The sequence below is a fragment of the Cannabis sativa genome, chromosome 8 (genome assembly GCF_029168945.1).
Source record: "Cannabis sativa cultivar Pink pepper isolate KNU-18-1 chromosome 8, ASM2916894v1, whole genome shotgun sequence".
Lineage (NCBI taxonomy): Eukaryota > Viridiplantae > Streptophyta > Magnoliopsida > Rosales > Cannabaceae > Cannabis > Cannabis sativa.
This window is the reverse complement of record NC_083608.1, coordinates 444,584-461,769: the sequence shown is the minus strand read 5'-3', so window position 1 is coordinate 461,769 and position 17,186 is coordinate 444,584. Positions and strand designations below refer to the sequence as shown.

Here is a 17,186-nt window from a genome sequence, read left to right as displayed (position 1 = left end):
TGAACTCTATTGTAGATTATCATATCAGTAAAACTCTATGTCTGATAAATCTAGGAAACTTTATTCACATAGTCATGTTTACTTTCCAATGTGTTGACGGCACAATAAACAGGATCAAGTATGTGAAAAGGGTTTCAGATGAATTTATATATTATGTACATATAATCATGAAATAAATCATGTGAACCATGCAACATTAAATGTTATTTCTGATCTATATTAATAAGTAAATCTGATTATATTTAAATGAGTTTTATTTAGGGCATAAAACCCAACAGAAGGATCAAACTTAAAGAAGAAGGACATTCGGGCTCAAATCTTGATTATACTCTGCTACAGAAAGGATACAACGGTTAGAGATCTGAGTGGAAGGAGACATTAATTCCGCTACATCAATGTAAGGTTTTCTTAACTTTATATGTGTTTAATTTATCGTTTTAGAAAGTTCATATTTAGGGTGTTTAAACAACATACTTGTGATTAGATCTAAGATCCTGGTAAAATAAATTCCAACAACTGGCCTCAGAGCCATGGTAATTGATTTGCTTGCAAGAAATTTGGACTTTAAAATGATTATTTGTTATTTGGATAGTTTCATGTTGTATTGAGTGTTATATGATGATTGATTGATGTTTGTGAATTTTCGTGAAAAATAATTGAAATTTTGTTTCTGGAATTATTTTTATTGGATAGTATGGAAAAAACTAAACAAGTTACTTTTTTACAGAACTCAATTTCGATTTAATTTGAATTAGTTATGATTTTTTGAAGATTCAAAAAAAAGATAAGGTGACTGTGCACCTTCATGCGCGCGCGGATTCAGACAGCAACGACCGAGCTTGCTGTCTGAGTCCCTCATGCACGCGCGGATCACCTGTCTGATCCCCCCTACGCGCACGCGAAGGCTGCAACCTCCCCTGTCCGCTGAGGTTTCTCGGCCAGTCACTCTAGGATGCGCGCACGGACGGTATGCAACGCATACCGTCCGTACAGCTCCCAGATTTTTTGTTTTTCTTCGTTTTTTCATGCTTTTTCGTGGAGTTAACTTCTGATTTTTTGTGTAGTTTTCTATTTATATATTTACTATTCCTAATTCAACTCTAATTATCATAATGAATTAATTTAATATTTTTTAAATTTAATTCATGATATTAGTGTAATTAGAATTTGAAATTAGTAAATATCTATCCTTTTGCTTAATTATTTATCTTATTTTTAAATTTGATTATATCTTATCTTATTTTTAAATTTAAGGTCAGATATTAAATTTTTTAAATTAAATTTTTTAAAAAATATTTTGACCTTATTTAAATTTAAAATAAGATAACTATAATCATGTAATTTTAAATAGATGTAAGATATTTTGATAACTTTTAAATTTTGTTATTTTATTTATTTAAATTAAATTTAAAATATGAAAAAGATATTTTATTTATCTTTTTTAATTTTTATATAATTTTAATTTATAAAATAACATTTAATTTTTAAAAGTAGTTAGCAAATTTTGAAATGATATTTAGGTTAGTTGAAAACTAATTTTTCAAAATTGTAGGTTTCATTTTAAATATTTATTTTACTAATTTCGAAATTTAAATTAATATTTTTTTTATTTAATTTTTTTTTTTCGAAAATTAAATTAAATTTTATTTTTATTTTTCGAAAAATAAATTAATATTATTATTTAATTTTATTTTTCAAAATTAAATATTTATTTATTTATTTAATTTATTATTTTCGAAATTTAATTATTTAAAATTAAATAAATCCTACTTCCAACTATCCAGCTAACCTTGTTGCAGGAGTATGGGGTTTTAGCTTGTGAGTAAGTTTTCAAAACCTATTATTACATGATTGCAAATAGCCATGGTTACTTTTTTGCCAGATCTATTGATCTGATGGCTCCCTTGGTCAAGTTAATAATTTGTAACAGGTAAATTTTACAATCTTCTTTCATCTGTGTATGACCTAGCAACATGATAGGATCCATCCATGTGTGTACCTGTGTGAGCCTATGTGTTTATTTTGTTATATAGATGCATATAGGTTGTTGCTAAATAAAATGTCACACCATGATAGATTTTATTTAGGTCCATTTAGTTATTGGACCTATTCAATTAATAACAGTTATTTTTTTTAAGGTTAAATTCCTCTCTTTTGGGCCTTGTGTGAGAGTTGGGAGCCATAGAAGTGGGTACGACATACTGAACCCAGCACCCCCTCACATGAACTACCCCAATTGTGAAGGCCCATTTGCCTGATTTGAATAACTGTACTAGGTTAATTATATTAGTTTGACCTAATAAAAATTGAATTAGCAACATAATTAACTTTTAAAATATATGAAATTTATTTTCATCTTAATATTTTAAAGTTAATTTTTTAAGAAAAACACTTTTAGTTTTAGATATTATTTCTAGACAAACTATTTGTATTTTTCTTGTATTTAATTAAATATAGAATTATAACCATCTAGATTCTTTCTGAAGCTTAATTCAATTTTTTTTTCATTAAATATTCCTATTTAAGTTGATATTTAGTTATTTATAACTAATCAACTTAAATTTGAATACCTTTTGAATTTTAAATTTCAAAATTAAGTTGAGGAATTTTAGGCATATGTTTTTAAGATTGTTTAGATATTTTTTAAGTTAATATCTTTTCGAATATTAACTTAAAAATAGAATATTTTAGATATTTTTAGGTTAATATCTTTTCGAATATTAACTTAAAAGATATCTTCAAATTAAGTGGTTACAACTTAATTTTTGATATTTAATTAAATCTAAATTTGAAATTATTTAAGTTTTAGATTTTTTTCTATATAACTTAAATTAGATATTTTTCAAATTTTTGAAAAGATACTTAGTCAAATAAGATATTTTCTAGATAGTTATTTCTAGACTACTTATTATTTCTAATATTTAAATAGAAAATTTTATACATTGTGAAATTAATTATTTAAATAATTAATTTTGGTACAATTTTTGTTTAAGTATATTTTTCCTAGTATTAAACTAGAAATTAATAATTAAGCCTTCTCTACACTTAATTATTATTTCTTGAATTTAATACATTTAATTAACTTGAAAAATTTAAATATCTAAGTTGATTCTCATCATGATACTTAAATATTTATTTTTCATGACACTTAATTAAATAGAAAAATTATTTTTAGGTTGAAATTTAATTTTTCAACTTAAATTTAAATAATTTTTAAAATATATATATTTTTCTTTATTTTATTAATCAATTTCGAAAATTGCATTTTAATTATGCAATATTTTTGAATTTTTTTTGAAAAGTAGATTGAGTTGTAAATTAATTATTTATTTTAATTAATTCTTGGACCAACTTCAATCGATGATTTTTTTTTTCATTTAATTGATTAATTTAAAATAAATGAATTAAAATATATTATTAGAAATTGGATTAACTAGTCAAAAGAAAATCTAGATAGGTGATATTTTTGCTTGAAGTATTTCTTTTCGAAATTTATTTATTTTCGAATTCGTATAATTTTTATACTTAATTTATGAATACAATAAATATATTCTCAAGGAAATTTTTAAGTTGCTAATTAATTTAAATTAATACAACTTAAATTAATTTCCTTAATATTTATATTTAAGATTACTACTAAGATGGAAATAATTAATTTTATTTCAAATCACCATCTAAGTATAATTTTATAAATATTATATTAAATTCTTATTTTTTGAATTTTAATTCTAAATTTCGAATTTAATGAGTATATTTATTAGAATAATAAAGAAAATACATTTTAAAGAATGAGCTTTATTATTATTAAGATATTCGATCTCCATTGTTGGTTTTACGTTGCGTTTGTTTTAGTGAGTAATCCTCCCTAATGGAGCAACGTTCATTAGCAATTTTGCACCGTTTAATCTCGAAAGATAAGTAGTTTGTAAGTGTTTTATATGGTATAGATCACCCTAATGGTGGCGACCATATTTGACTTGCAAATTGCGATGGTAGTAGCTCATAAGATAGAATAGCCTTGACTCTCGCCTAAACGGGACAACGCTGGATTCCAATCTTGATTGAATAAAAGGTTGCTAGAATGTTTAACATTTTAGATGAGCTGACAACTCTATTCAATAGATGGTAGCTTTGACTCTCGCCTAAACGGGACACTGATATCAGTTTGTTGAAAAACCTTGGAAATTATTTAGTATTGAATTTTTTAAGTATTTTCTCATATCATTCCTACTTGCTATGTTCTTATAATTTCTGAATTGATTTTGTGTTAAACCATTATTGATTTCTATTTGTTGATTTCTATTATTTTGTAGTATCCTGTATTATCAAAATGAATCCCATGTTATCACTGTTGACTGAAAATAAGCTGAATGGATCTAACTTTACTAAGTGGAATGAGAACATTAATATTGCTCTCATAGGAGAAAGTGCCTTGTTTGTTTTAACTGAGCCGTCACCTGAAGTGCCTGGGGACAATGCATCCAAAGCTGTGAAAGAAAAGTATGAGCGTTGGCAAAAAGCAAATGACAAAGCTCTATACGTTATGCTTTCTTGCATGGTTGACACCCTCAAAACTCGATTTTCTAAAACCGAGAAGGCTGCTGAAGTTATGAAGAAGTTAAATGAGCTATTCGGTAAGGCATCACTTCAGTCACGCTTTGACGCGACTAAGAAGTACATTAATGCACGGATGGAACCTCATCAAAACGTGCGTGACCATGTTCTCCTCATGTCGAGTTATTTCCAAGAAGCCCAGGATCATTATGCTGAAATGGATAGTGCTACTCAAGTAAGTCTTATCTTGAATAGCCTAACTCCAGCATTTCTACCATATACTTCAAATTATGTCATGAATAAGACGGAAATTGACTTTCATGAATTAGTCAATGACCTTCAAACTTATGAAAATTTGATTGGAGGACCCAAGAAGAAAGGGAGTAAACCTCATTATCATGGGAATGGTAATGGGACGAGTAAACCTGAAGAAAATGTTGCCTCTGCTTCGAAACCCAAATCGTAGAAGAAGTGGAAGAACACCAAGAAGCGAACAAAAGCCATGAAGCATAAAAAGGCTGCTCCTTCTAGTGATGCTACACTTAAAGGAAAGTGTTTCTACTGCAATGAGAAAGGTCATTTGAAACCCCAATGTCCTAAACTTATTGCAAAGAAACAAGGTATTTCTATTTATAAACTTTAAGAGTTTTAGTGAATTATTATCCAATTGGATTTATGATTCTGGACTAACTTTGTTTATTTGTTTTCTTCTTCTTATAGGCCAAGCTACTTGAACTCAGATGAGTTGGATCGGAAAGCTGGACCAAGGGTGAAATCGTCCAGATGAAGATGAACCTCTTTAATTTATTTTTGAATTAATTGTTTTAGTTTAAAGACAATTTGGATTTCAAATTTTAGTTAGAGATATTTATCCCTGTTTTTCTCATATTATTGCAATACATTTTTTTATTATTAATAAAGTTTTTTTTTTCATTATTTTCGAAATTCAACCATTGCAATTTATGAGATTGAGCTTCATTTACTTTATCTTCATCAATATTACCACATTATATTTATATGTTTGTATGTGTAAGTGTTTTTATTATTGATGCAAATTCTATAATATCTACAATTCTTCATAGAGTTATTTTAAATAAACACTAGAAATTATTTCCATGTTTTTTACTAATTGTTCATTCTAATACAATTATTAAGAATTTGTTTAATAAAAAGATCTTTTGATCTGATAGGGGTGGAGAAAAGTTAAGAAAACTATGCAGTTCAAGGATCTTTTATATCTAATGAACTCTCGATAGTATTCAACTCCACATAAACTATATCACACTTAGAGAATCATGATCTTTACAACCTTTCGGGGTGGATCATAATCTCTATATACTTAGGGGTAAAGGTTATCCATAATACCCTATATGTATATACCTAGGGGTGGAGTCTATTCCACAATTCCCTATGTAACACATATTTTCTTTAAACATGGAAGTAATATAATGAGTTAGCTGTTACCAATATAAATTCTTGATCTTGATTGTATGTTCCATTTTGATTTTACTATTGTAAGTAAAAGTTTGATACCTATGAAAGTTCTTTGATAAAGTTTCACACTACCATAATTGAGTGGGAGAATTTTAAAATTCTATACCCATCTTCATCAGGTTGATACTTGTGATAGGTACTTAAGAACACTACTGAAAAACAAATCTAACCATTCACATGGATAGGTATAACTTATCAGAATTATGAGAATAAGATAAATAACTATAGTTCAGTCTATTCGAATGACTTGAACCAAGAATTCTTAATCCTCATAAAATTTTATGGTATCTTAATTTTGATTACTTTATCTCTGGCATGTATTTTTCACTTCAAATACTAGTATGCTATGTTGATGACTTAGTCTTAACTTAAAGTTTCAGACTAATACAAATAGTCACAACTAGGTAACTCTCCAAACAATAAGAGGTTAAAAGTATCATTTAACCAGACATCTACTATTGAGTGGGACCTATTTGAGATGTAATCAAATAGGGAACATTAGAAGATATTCAAGAAAGATTTATGAAAGTGATCTATATGTTAGATATTAAGGAACTGTGTATCAGTTGTCCTTGTATCTCACCAACTCATTTCGAGATCTATGAGATGGTGCTTACTTTGGTGGTGGAAAAATTATTCTATAATAATTCAAGCTCTACCAGAGAAGAACTATAACTTTGTAAATTTTGAAAATACCAGAAAGTTATATTGCTGAAGAAAAGTCTACACTGTATTATCTCAATTCCATATTTTAAAATATGAGAGATATGTCTTCTGTTAATTCAGATGTACTTTTAAAACAGTAAAGATTTCAGTATCCCTTGATGAGTAAAGCATATAGTAAAGGATGTTTCATAAGTGAATTTATGAACTAGTTTCCAGAAGTTTGGGTGGATTCAAATATACTACACTTGATCTGAAGATCAAGACATCAGATTGACCTATTTGCACACTTTGTTTTATGTTAGTGCAAGTGGGAGTTTGTTGGGTTTTATGCCCTAAATAAAACTCTTTACAATCTGATTAGTTATCAATATAAGAAATTTAAAGTGATTGATGTTTGCATGAATTTTACATGCTAATGGTTTAAATATGTTTATTACATTTACACACAAAATCAGTTAAATCCAGATCATATGTTTATTCACAATTACAGTATCGTCAACACAGTGGAATGTGATTGTGATCATGTGAATCAAAAGACTTGGTCCCTGTTTCATCAGTGTTATTGGATTTACACTAATGTGATAATAAGCGATGATGTGTACTTACACTTTGAGTAAGTGTTATGTTCTTTCCAGGATATTAGTAAAGTATACTAGTTTCGAATGTATGGAGTATACATTGGACTGGACCGATATTGCAACTAAGTTAAGATATTACAAACTTACCGTTATATATATCTTTCCAAGTCAATATCAGTAGTTGGTCTTAAGATTAAAAGAATCTAAATCCTGATATGCTTAGGCTCAACTCAGGAGTGCTATTCATGTGATACGTTAAGCCTACTTTTGGGTCAGGGTGATACGTATATTTTGGGAACATGATAGTATGATTGAGTGGGAGTGCTGAACATAAATGTGGAATCTATAGCTTCTACTGGTGTATAGAAGTTAAGTTATGATTCCCTTCGAGCTTAGCAAATAGAAGTAAATGGATGAGCTCTTGTTTAACTGACTAATTACTAGATCACTAAACACCATTTACAGGTAGCTAAGTGTTTTAAGGGGCAAAATACATTGAGGGGTGAGAACGGTAAAGAAATCCCATCTTGATGTAGATCATCTATATAGAGGATCTTTAAATCATAAAAAGATTATAACAATGGTTAAATGAGATAGCATATTCATATCGTGGAACATATAATATGCTCTATATAAGTCTGAGAGTGCGACTCTAAGTTCTAAGAGTGGATTCAACGAAGAATTAATAAGTAGGAATTTACTTGGTAAATTTGGTTCACTTATTGGAAGCTCAGCATATAGATCCATGGTTCTCATTCTAGTTGAGAACATTTTGCTTGTAAGACTCATTAATTGATTCGTGATTGATCAATTAAAATTCTAAAGTTAGACTATGTCTAAGTATATGAATTTTCACTAAGCAGGGGTGAAATTGTAAAGAAAAGAGATTCTAGGTTTATTTATTTATTAATGGACTTTATATGTCTAGTTAATAATTAAATTAAATGACAATGTTATTTAATAATCTATTTTAGTTATTAAATAATTAGTTTTGGCATTCAAAAGGTTAGAATTGGAAAATTGGCGTTTTTGAGAAAATAGAAATAAAATTTGATAAAACTGCAAAATCAAGTGGGGCCCATAACTACACCATGGCCGGCCATTATTTGTGGGAATTCAAATTGATTTTTTCATTATTTTAATGCCAAATAATTCCTAACCTAAACCTAGTAGTTGCCTATAAATAGAAAGTGATGGCTCAGTCAAATCACAAGTTTTCATAACATCTTCTGACAGAAATTTCTCTCTTCAGAAAAACTGAGCCTTCCCTACTTTCTATACCTGGCCGAAACCCTCTTCTCTCTTTTCTTCATCATAAACTTCGAGCCTAGTGAAAAAGTAAGTGCCCACACATAGCAAGCAGTAACTCAATCATAGATTTGAAGACTGTGAAGGATCAAACTTAAAGAAGAAGGACATTCGGGCTTAGATCTTGATTATACTCTGCTACAGAAAGGATACAAGGGTTAGAGATCTGAGTGGAAGGAGACATTAATTCCGCTACATCAATGTAAGGTTTTCTTAACTTTATATGTGTTTAATTTATCGTTTTAGAAAGTTCATATTTAGGGTGTTTAAACAACATACTTGTGAGTAGATCTAAGATCCTGGTAAAATAAATTCCAACAGTCTATATCGTGGAAGATATAGAGCGTTCTATATACTGAGAGTGTAAGTCTAAGTTCTATGCGTGGATTCAACGAAGAATTAATAAGTCAGTGAATTTAAGATATAAATTCTTGATCTACTTATTGGAAGCTCGGATATATAGACCCATGGACCCCATACTAGTTGAGACTGTACTGCTTGTAAGACTCAGTTAATTGATTTTGATTAATCAATTATAATTCTAAAGTTAGACTATGCCTACTTTGTGAATTTTCACTAAGCAAGGTCGAAATTGTAAAGAAAAGAGATTCTAGGTTTATTTATTAATTAAGAGACTTTATATGTCTAATTAATAAACATATTAAATGACAATATTATTTAATAATTAATTTTAGTTATTAAATAATTAGAATTGGCATTTAAATGGTTGAATTTGAAAATTGCCGTTTTTGAGAAAATGAGATGCAGAAATGATAAAACAACAAAATTGCATAAGTGAGGCCCATTATCCAAGGCCCATGGCCGGCCACACTTATAGGGTTTTCGTTGGGTTTTATGCCCTAAATAAAACTCTTTAAAATCTGATTAGTAATCAATATAGAAATTTGAAGTGATTGATGTTTGCATGAATTTTACATGCTAATGGTTTACATATGTTTATTACATTTACACACAGAATCATTTAAATCCAGATCATATGTTTATTCACAATTACAGTATGGTCAACACAGTGGAATGTGATGGTGATCATATGAATCAAAAGTCTTGGTCCCTGTTTCATCAGTGTTATTGGATTTACACTAATGTGATAATCAGCGATGATATTTCTTACACTTGGAGTAAGTGTTATATTCTTTCCAGGACATTAGTAAACTATACTAGTTTCGAATGTATGGAGTATACATTGGACTGGACCGATATTGCAACTAAGTTAAGATATTACAAACTTACCGTTATATATATCTTTCCAAGTCAATATCAGTAGTTGATCTTAAGATTAAAAGAATCTAAATCCTGATATGCTTAGGCTCAACTCAGGAGTAATATTCATGTTCTTTGATTTATTAGTTAAGCCTACTTTTAGGGTCAGGGTGATACGTATATTTTGGGAACATGATAGTATGATTGAGTGGGAGTGCTAAACATAAATATGGAATCTATAGCTTATACTGGTGTATAGAAGTCAAGTGATGATTCCCTTCGAGCTTAGAAAATAGAAGTAAATGGATGAGCTCTTGTTTAACTGACTAATTATTAGATCACTAAACATCATTTACAGGTAGCTAAGTGTTTTTAAGGGGCAAAATACATTGAGCGGTGAGAACGGTAAAGAAATCCCATCTCGATGTAGATCATCTATATAGAGGATCTTTAAATAACAATAAGATTATAACAATGGTTAAATGAGATAGCATATTGATATCGTGGAACATATAATATGCTCTATATCAGTCTGAGAGTGCAATTCTAAGTTCTAAGAGTGGATTCAACGAAGAATTAATAAGTAGGAATTTACTTGGTAAATTTGGTTCACTTATTGGAAGATCCGCATATAGATCCATGGTCCCCATTCTAGTTGAGAACATTCTGCTTGTAAGACTCATTAATTGATTCGTGATTGATCAATTATAATTCTAAAGTTAGAGTATGTCTAATTTTATGAATTTTCACTCAGCAGGGGAGAAATTGTAAAGAAAAGAGATTCTAGGTTTATTTATTTATTAATGGACTTTATATGTCTAGTTAATAATTAAATTAAATGACAATATTATTTAATAATCTATTTTAGTTATTAAATAAGTAGTTTTGGCATTTAAAATGTTAGAATTGGAAAATTGGCGTTTTTAAAAAAAATAGAATAAAATTTGATAAAACTGCAAAATCAAGTGGGGCCCACTAACACACCTTGGCCGGCCACTATTTGTGTAGTTTCAAATTGATTTTTTTCATTATTTTAATGCCAAATAATTCTTAACCTAAACCTAGTAGTTGCCTATAAATAGAAAGTGATGGCTCAGTCAAATCACAATCTTTCATATCATCTTCTGACAGAAATTTCTCTCTTCAGAAAACTGGGCCTTCCTCACTTTCTATACGTTGCCGAAACCCCTTCTCTCGTTTCTCTTCATCAATTCCGTGACCCTAGTGAAAGAGTAAGTGCCCACACACAGCAAGCAGTAACTCAATCATAGATTGGAAGACCGTGAAGGATCAAACTCAAAGAAGAAGGACATGCGGGCTCATATCTTGATTATACTCTGCTACAGAAAGGATACAAGGGTTAGAGATCTGAGCGGAAGGAGACATTAATTCCGCTGCATCAATGTAAGGTTTTCTTAACATGTGTTTAATTTATCGTTTTAGAAAGTTCATATTTAGGATGTTTAAACAACATACTTGTGAGTAGATCTAAGATCCTGGTAAAATAAATTCCAATAACTGGCCTCAGAGCCATGGTAATTGATTTTCTTGCAAGAAATTTAACTTTAAAATGATTATTTGTTATTTGGATGGTTTCATGTTGTATTGAGTGTTATATGATGATTGATTGATGTTTGTGAATTTTCGTGAAAAATAGTTGAAATTTTGTTTCTGGAATTATTTTTTTGGGATAGTATGGAAAAAATTAAGCAAGTTACTTTTTTACAGAACTCAATTTCGATTTAATTTGAATTAGTTATGATTTTTTGAAGATTCGAAAAAAGATAAGGTGACTGTGCACCTTCAGTCGCACGCGGATCCGAGTCATCCTCGGTCACACGCGCATTCAGACAAGAATTTGTCTGAAACGCGCGCGGACGTCTGATGACACCTCATTCCGCGCGCAGGAAGGCTGCAAATCACCCTGTCCGCCGAGTTTTCTCGGCTGTTCCCTCAGGTTGCGCGAGCGGACAGTATGCAACGCATACCGTCCGTACAGCTCCCAAAATATTCGTTTTTCTTCGTTTTTTCATGCTTTTTCATGGATTTAAGTTCCGATTTTTTGTGTAGTTTTGTATTTATATATTTACTATTCCTAATTAAACTCTAATTATCATTATGAATTAATTTAATATTTTTTAAATTTAATTCATGATATTAGTGAAATTTGAATTTGAAATTAGTAAATATCTATCTTTTTGCTTAATTATCTATCTTATTTTTAAATTTGATTATATCTTATCTTATTTTTAAATTTAAGGTCAGATATTAAACCTTTCTAGATTAATTTTTTTTAATTAATTTGACCTTATTTAAATTTAAAATAAGATAACTATAATCATGTAATTTTAAATAGATGTAAGATATTTTGCTAACTTTTAAATTTTGTTATTTTATTTATTTAAATTAAATTTAAAATCTGAAAAAGATATTTAATTTATCTTTTTTAATTTTTATTTAATTTTTATTTATAGAATAACATTTAATTTTTAAAAGTAGTTAGCAAATTTTGAAATGATATTTAGGTTAGTTGAAACCTAATTTTTCAAAATTGTAGGTTTAATTTTAAATATATTTTTTTTAATATTTTCGAATTTTAAATTAATAATTTTTTTTTGAAAATAAATATTTTGTTTAATTTTATTTTTCGAAAATAAATTAATATTATTATTTATTTTATTTTTCAAAATAAAATATTTATTTTATTTATTTATTTAATTTAATTATTTTCGAAATCTATTTATTTAAAATTAAATAAATCCTACTTCCAACTATCCAGCTAACCTTGTTGCAGGAGTATGTGGTTTTAGCTTGTGTGTAAGTTTTCAAAACCTATTATTACTTGATTGAAAGTAACCATAGTTACTTTTTGCCAGATCTAATGATTTGATGGCTCCCTTGGTCAAGTTAATAATTTGTAACAGGTAAATTTTACAATGTTCTTTCATCTGTGTATGACCTAGCAACATGATAGGATCCATCCATGTGTGTACCTGTGTGAGCCTATGTGTTTATTTTATTATATAGATGCATATAGGTTGTTGCTAAATAAATAAAATGTCACACCATGATAGATTTTATTTAGGTCCTTTTAGTTATTGGACCTATTCAATTAATAACAGTTATTTTTTTTAAGGTTAAATTCCTCTCTTTTGGGCCTTGTGTGAGAGTTGGGAGCCATAGAAGTGGGTACGACATACTGAACCCAGCACCCCCTCACATGAACTACCCCAATTGTGAAGGCCCATTTGCCTAATTTGAATAACTGTACTAGGTTAATTATATTAGTTTGACTTAATAAAATTGAATTAGCAACATAATTAACTTTTAAAATATATGAAATTTATTTTCATTTTAATATTTTAAAGTTAATTTTAAGAAAAACACTTTTAGTTTTAGATATTATTTCTAGACAAACTATTTGTATTTTTCTTGTATTTAATTAAATAGAGAATTTTAACTAACTAGATTCTTTCTCGAGCTTATTTAATTAAATATTCCTATTTAAGTTATAAATTAGTTGTATCAACTGATTTTTCTTATCTAACTTAAATTTGAATATTTTATTTAAATTTTAAATTAAGTTGAGGAATCCTAGGCATTAGTTATTAAAGATTCTAAAGATAATTTTTTTAGTTAATATCTTTTCGAATATTAACTTAAAATGGAATATTTTAGATATTTTTTAAGTTAATATCTTTTCGAATATTAACTTAAAATGGAATATTTTCAAATTAAGTGGCTACAACTTAATTTTTTTGATATTTAATTAAATCTAAATTTGAAATTATTTAAGTTTTAGATTTTTTCTATATAACTTAAATTAGATATTTTTCAAATTTTTGTTGAAAAGATACTTAGTCAAATAAGATATTTTCTAGATAGTTATTTCTAGACTACTTATTATTTCTAATATTCAAATAAGAAAATATTATACATTGTGAAATTAATTATTTAAATAATTAATTTTGGTACAATGTTATTAAAGTATATTTTTCCTAGTATTAAACTAGAAATTAATAATTAAGCCTTCTCTACACTTAATTATTTATTTCTTGAATTTAATACATTTAATTAACTTGAAAAATTTAAATATCTAAGTTGATTTTCATCATGATACTTAAATATTTATTTATTTTTCATGACACTTAATTAAATAGAAAATTATTTTTAGGTTGAAATTTAATTTTTCAACTTAAATTTAAATAATTTTCAAAATATATATATTTTTTTTATTTTATTAATCAATTTCGAAAATTGCATTTTAATTATGCAATATTTTTGAATTTTTTATCTTGAAAAGTAGATTGAGTTGTAAATTAATTATTTATTTTAATTAATTCTTGGGCCAACTTAAATCAATGATTTTTTCATCTATTGATTAATTTAAAATAAATGAATTAAAATATATTATTAGAAATTGAATTAACTAGTCAATAGAAAATCTAGATAGGTGATATTTTTGCTTGAAGTATTTCTTTTCTAAGTTTTATTATTTATTTTCGAAAATTGTATAATTTTTATACTTTCGAATACAATAAATATATTCTCAAGGAAATTTTTAAGTTGCTAATTAATTTAAATTAATACAACTTAAATTAATTTCCTTAAAATTTATATTTAAGATTATTACTAAGATGGAAATAATTAATTTTATTTCAAATCACCATCTAAGTATAATTTTATAAATATTATATTAAATTCTTATTTTTTGAATTTTTAATTCTAAATTACGAATTTAATGAGTATTTATTAGAATAATAAAGAAAATACATTTTAAAGAATGAGCTTTATTATTATTAAGATATTCGATCTCCATTGTTTGTTTTACATCGCGTTTGTTTTAGTGAGTAATCCTCCCTAATGGAGGAACGTTCATTAGCAATTTCGCACCGTTTAATCTCGAAAGATAAGTAGTTTGTAAGTGTTTTATATGGTATAGATCACCCTAATGGTGGCGACCAAATTTGACTTGCAAATTGCAAAACAATGGTAGTAGCTCATAAGATAGAATAGCCTTGACTCTCGCCTAAACAGGACAACGCTGGATTCCAATCTTGATCGAATAAAAGGTTGCTAGAATGTTTAACATTTTAGATGAGCTGACAACTCTATTCAATAGATGGTAGCTTTGACTCTCGCCTAAACGGGACACTGATATCAGTTTGTTGAAAAACCTTGGAAATTATTTAGGATTGAATTTTTTTAGTATTTTCTCATATCATTCCTACTTGCTATGTGCTTATAATTTCTGAATTGATTTTGTGTTAAACCATTATTGATTTCTATTTGTTGATTTCTATTATTTTGTAGTATCCTGTATTATCAAAATGAATCCCATGTTATCACTGTTGACTGAAAACAAGCTGAATGGATCTAACTTTAATAAGTGGAATGAGAACATTAATATTGCTCTCATAGGAGAAAGTGCCTTGTTTGTTTTAACTGAGCCGTCACCTAAAGTACCTGGGGACAATGCATCCAAAGCTGTGAAAGAAAAGTATGAGCGTTGGCAAAAAGCAAATGAGAAAGCTCTATACTTTATGCTTTCTAGAATGGTTGACACCCTCAAAACTCGGTTTTCTAAAACCGAGAAGGCTTCTGAAGTTATGACGAAGTTAAATGAGCTATTCGGTAAGGCATAACTTCAGTCACGCTTTGACGCGACTAAGAAGTACATTAATGCACGGATGGAACCTCATCAAAACGTGCGTGACCATGTTCTCCTCATGTCGAGTTATTTCCAAGAAGTCCAGGATCATGGTGCTGAAATGGACAGTGCTACTAAAGTAAGCCTTATCTTGAATAGCCTGACTCCAGCATTTCTACCATACACATCAAATTATGTCATGAATAAGAAGGAAATTGACTTTCATGAATTAGTCAATGACCTTTAAACTTATGAAAATTTGATTGGAGGACCCAAGAAGAAAGGAAGTAAACCTCACAATCCTGGGAATGGTAATGGGACGAACAAACCTGAAGCAAATGTTGCCTCTGCTTCGAAGCCCAAATCGAAGAAGAAGTGGAAGAACACCAAGAAGCGAACAAAAGCCATGAAGAATAAAAAGGCTGCTCCTTCTGGTGATGCTACACTTAAAGGAAAGTGTTTCTACTGCAATGAGAAAGGTCATTGGAAACCCCAATGTCCTAAACTTCTTGCAAAGAAACAAGGTATTTCTATCTATAAACTTTAAGAGTTTTAGTGAATTATTATCCAATTGGATTTATGATTTTGGACTAACTTTGTTTATTTGTTTTCTTCTTCTTATAGGCCAAGCTACCTGAACTCAATTGAGTTGGATCGGAAAGCTAGACCAAAGGGTGAAATCGTCGAGATGAAGATGAAGCTCTTCAATTTATTTTTGAATTAATTGTTTTAGTTTAAAGACAATTTGAATTTCAAATTATAGTTAGGGATATTTATCCCTGTTTTTCTCATATTGTTGCAATACATTTTTTATTATTAATAAAGCTTTTATTTTTCGAAATTCAACCATTGCAATTAATGAGATTGAGCTTCATTTACTTTATCTTCATCAACTATTACCACATTATATTTATATGTTTGTATGTGTAAGTGTTTTTATTATTGATGCAAATTCTATAATATTTAAAACTCTTCATAGAGTTATATTAAATAAATACTAGAAATCAATTCTATGTTTATTAATAATTGTTAATTCGAATACAATTATTAAGAATTTGTTTAATAAAAGGATCTTTTGATCTGATAGGGGTGGAGAAAAGTTAAGAAAACTATGCAGTTCAACGATCTTTTATATCTAATGAACTCTGGATAGTATTCAACTCCACATAAACTCTATCACACTTAAAGAATAATGATCTTTACAACCTTTAGGGGTGGATCATAATCTCTATATACTTAGGGGTGGAGGTTATCCATAGTACCCCATACGTATATACTTAGGGGATGAGTATATTCCACAATTCCCTATGTAACACATATTTTCTTTAAAGATGAAAGCAATATAATGAGTTAGCTATTATCAATATAAATTCTTGATCTTGATTGTATGTTCCATTTCGATTTTACTGTTGTAAGTAAAAGTTTGATACCTATGAAAGTTCTTTGTTAAGGTTTCACACTACCTTAATTGAGTGGGAGAATTTTAAAATTCTATACCCATCTTCATCAGGTTGATACTTGTGATAGGTACTTAAGAACACTACTGAAAAGCAAATCTAACCATTCACATGGATAGGTATAACTTATCAGAATTATGAGAATAAGATAAAGAACTCTAGTTCAGTCTATTCGAATGACTTGAACCAAGAATTCTTAATCCTCATAAAACTTTATGGTATCTTAATTTTGATTACTTAATCTCTGGCATGTATTTT

At 28.3% G+C, this 17,186-nt stretch overlaps 1 protein-coding gene across 1 annotated transcript in view; it reads right to left on the bottom strand.

The window, feature by feature from the left end:
• The window catches only part of LOC133030087 (uncharacterized), a 56,362-nt gene that overhangs the window by 30,363 nt on the left and 8,813 nt on the right, over nt 1–17,186 (bottom strand). The window lies entirely within an intron of this gene.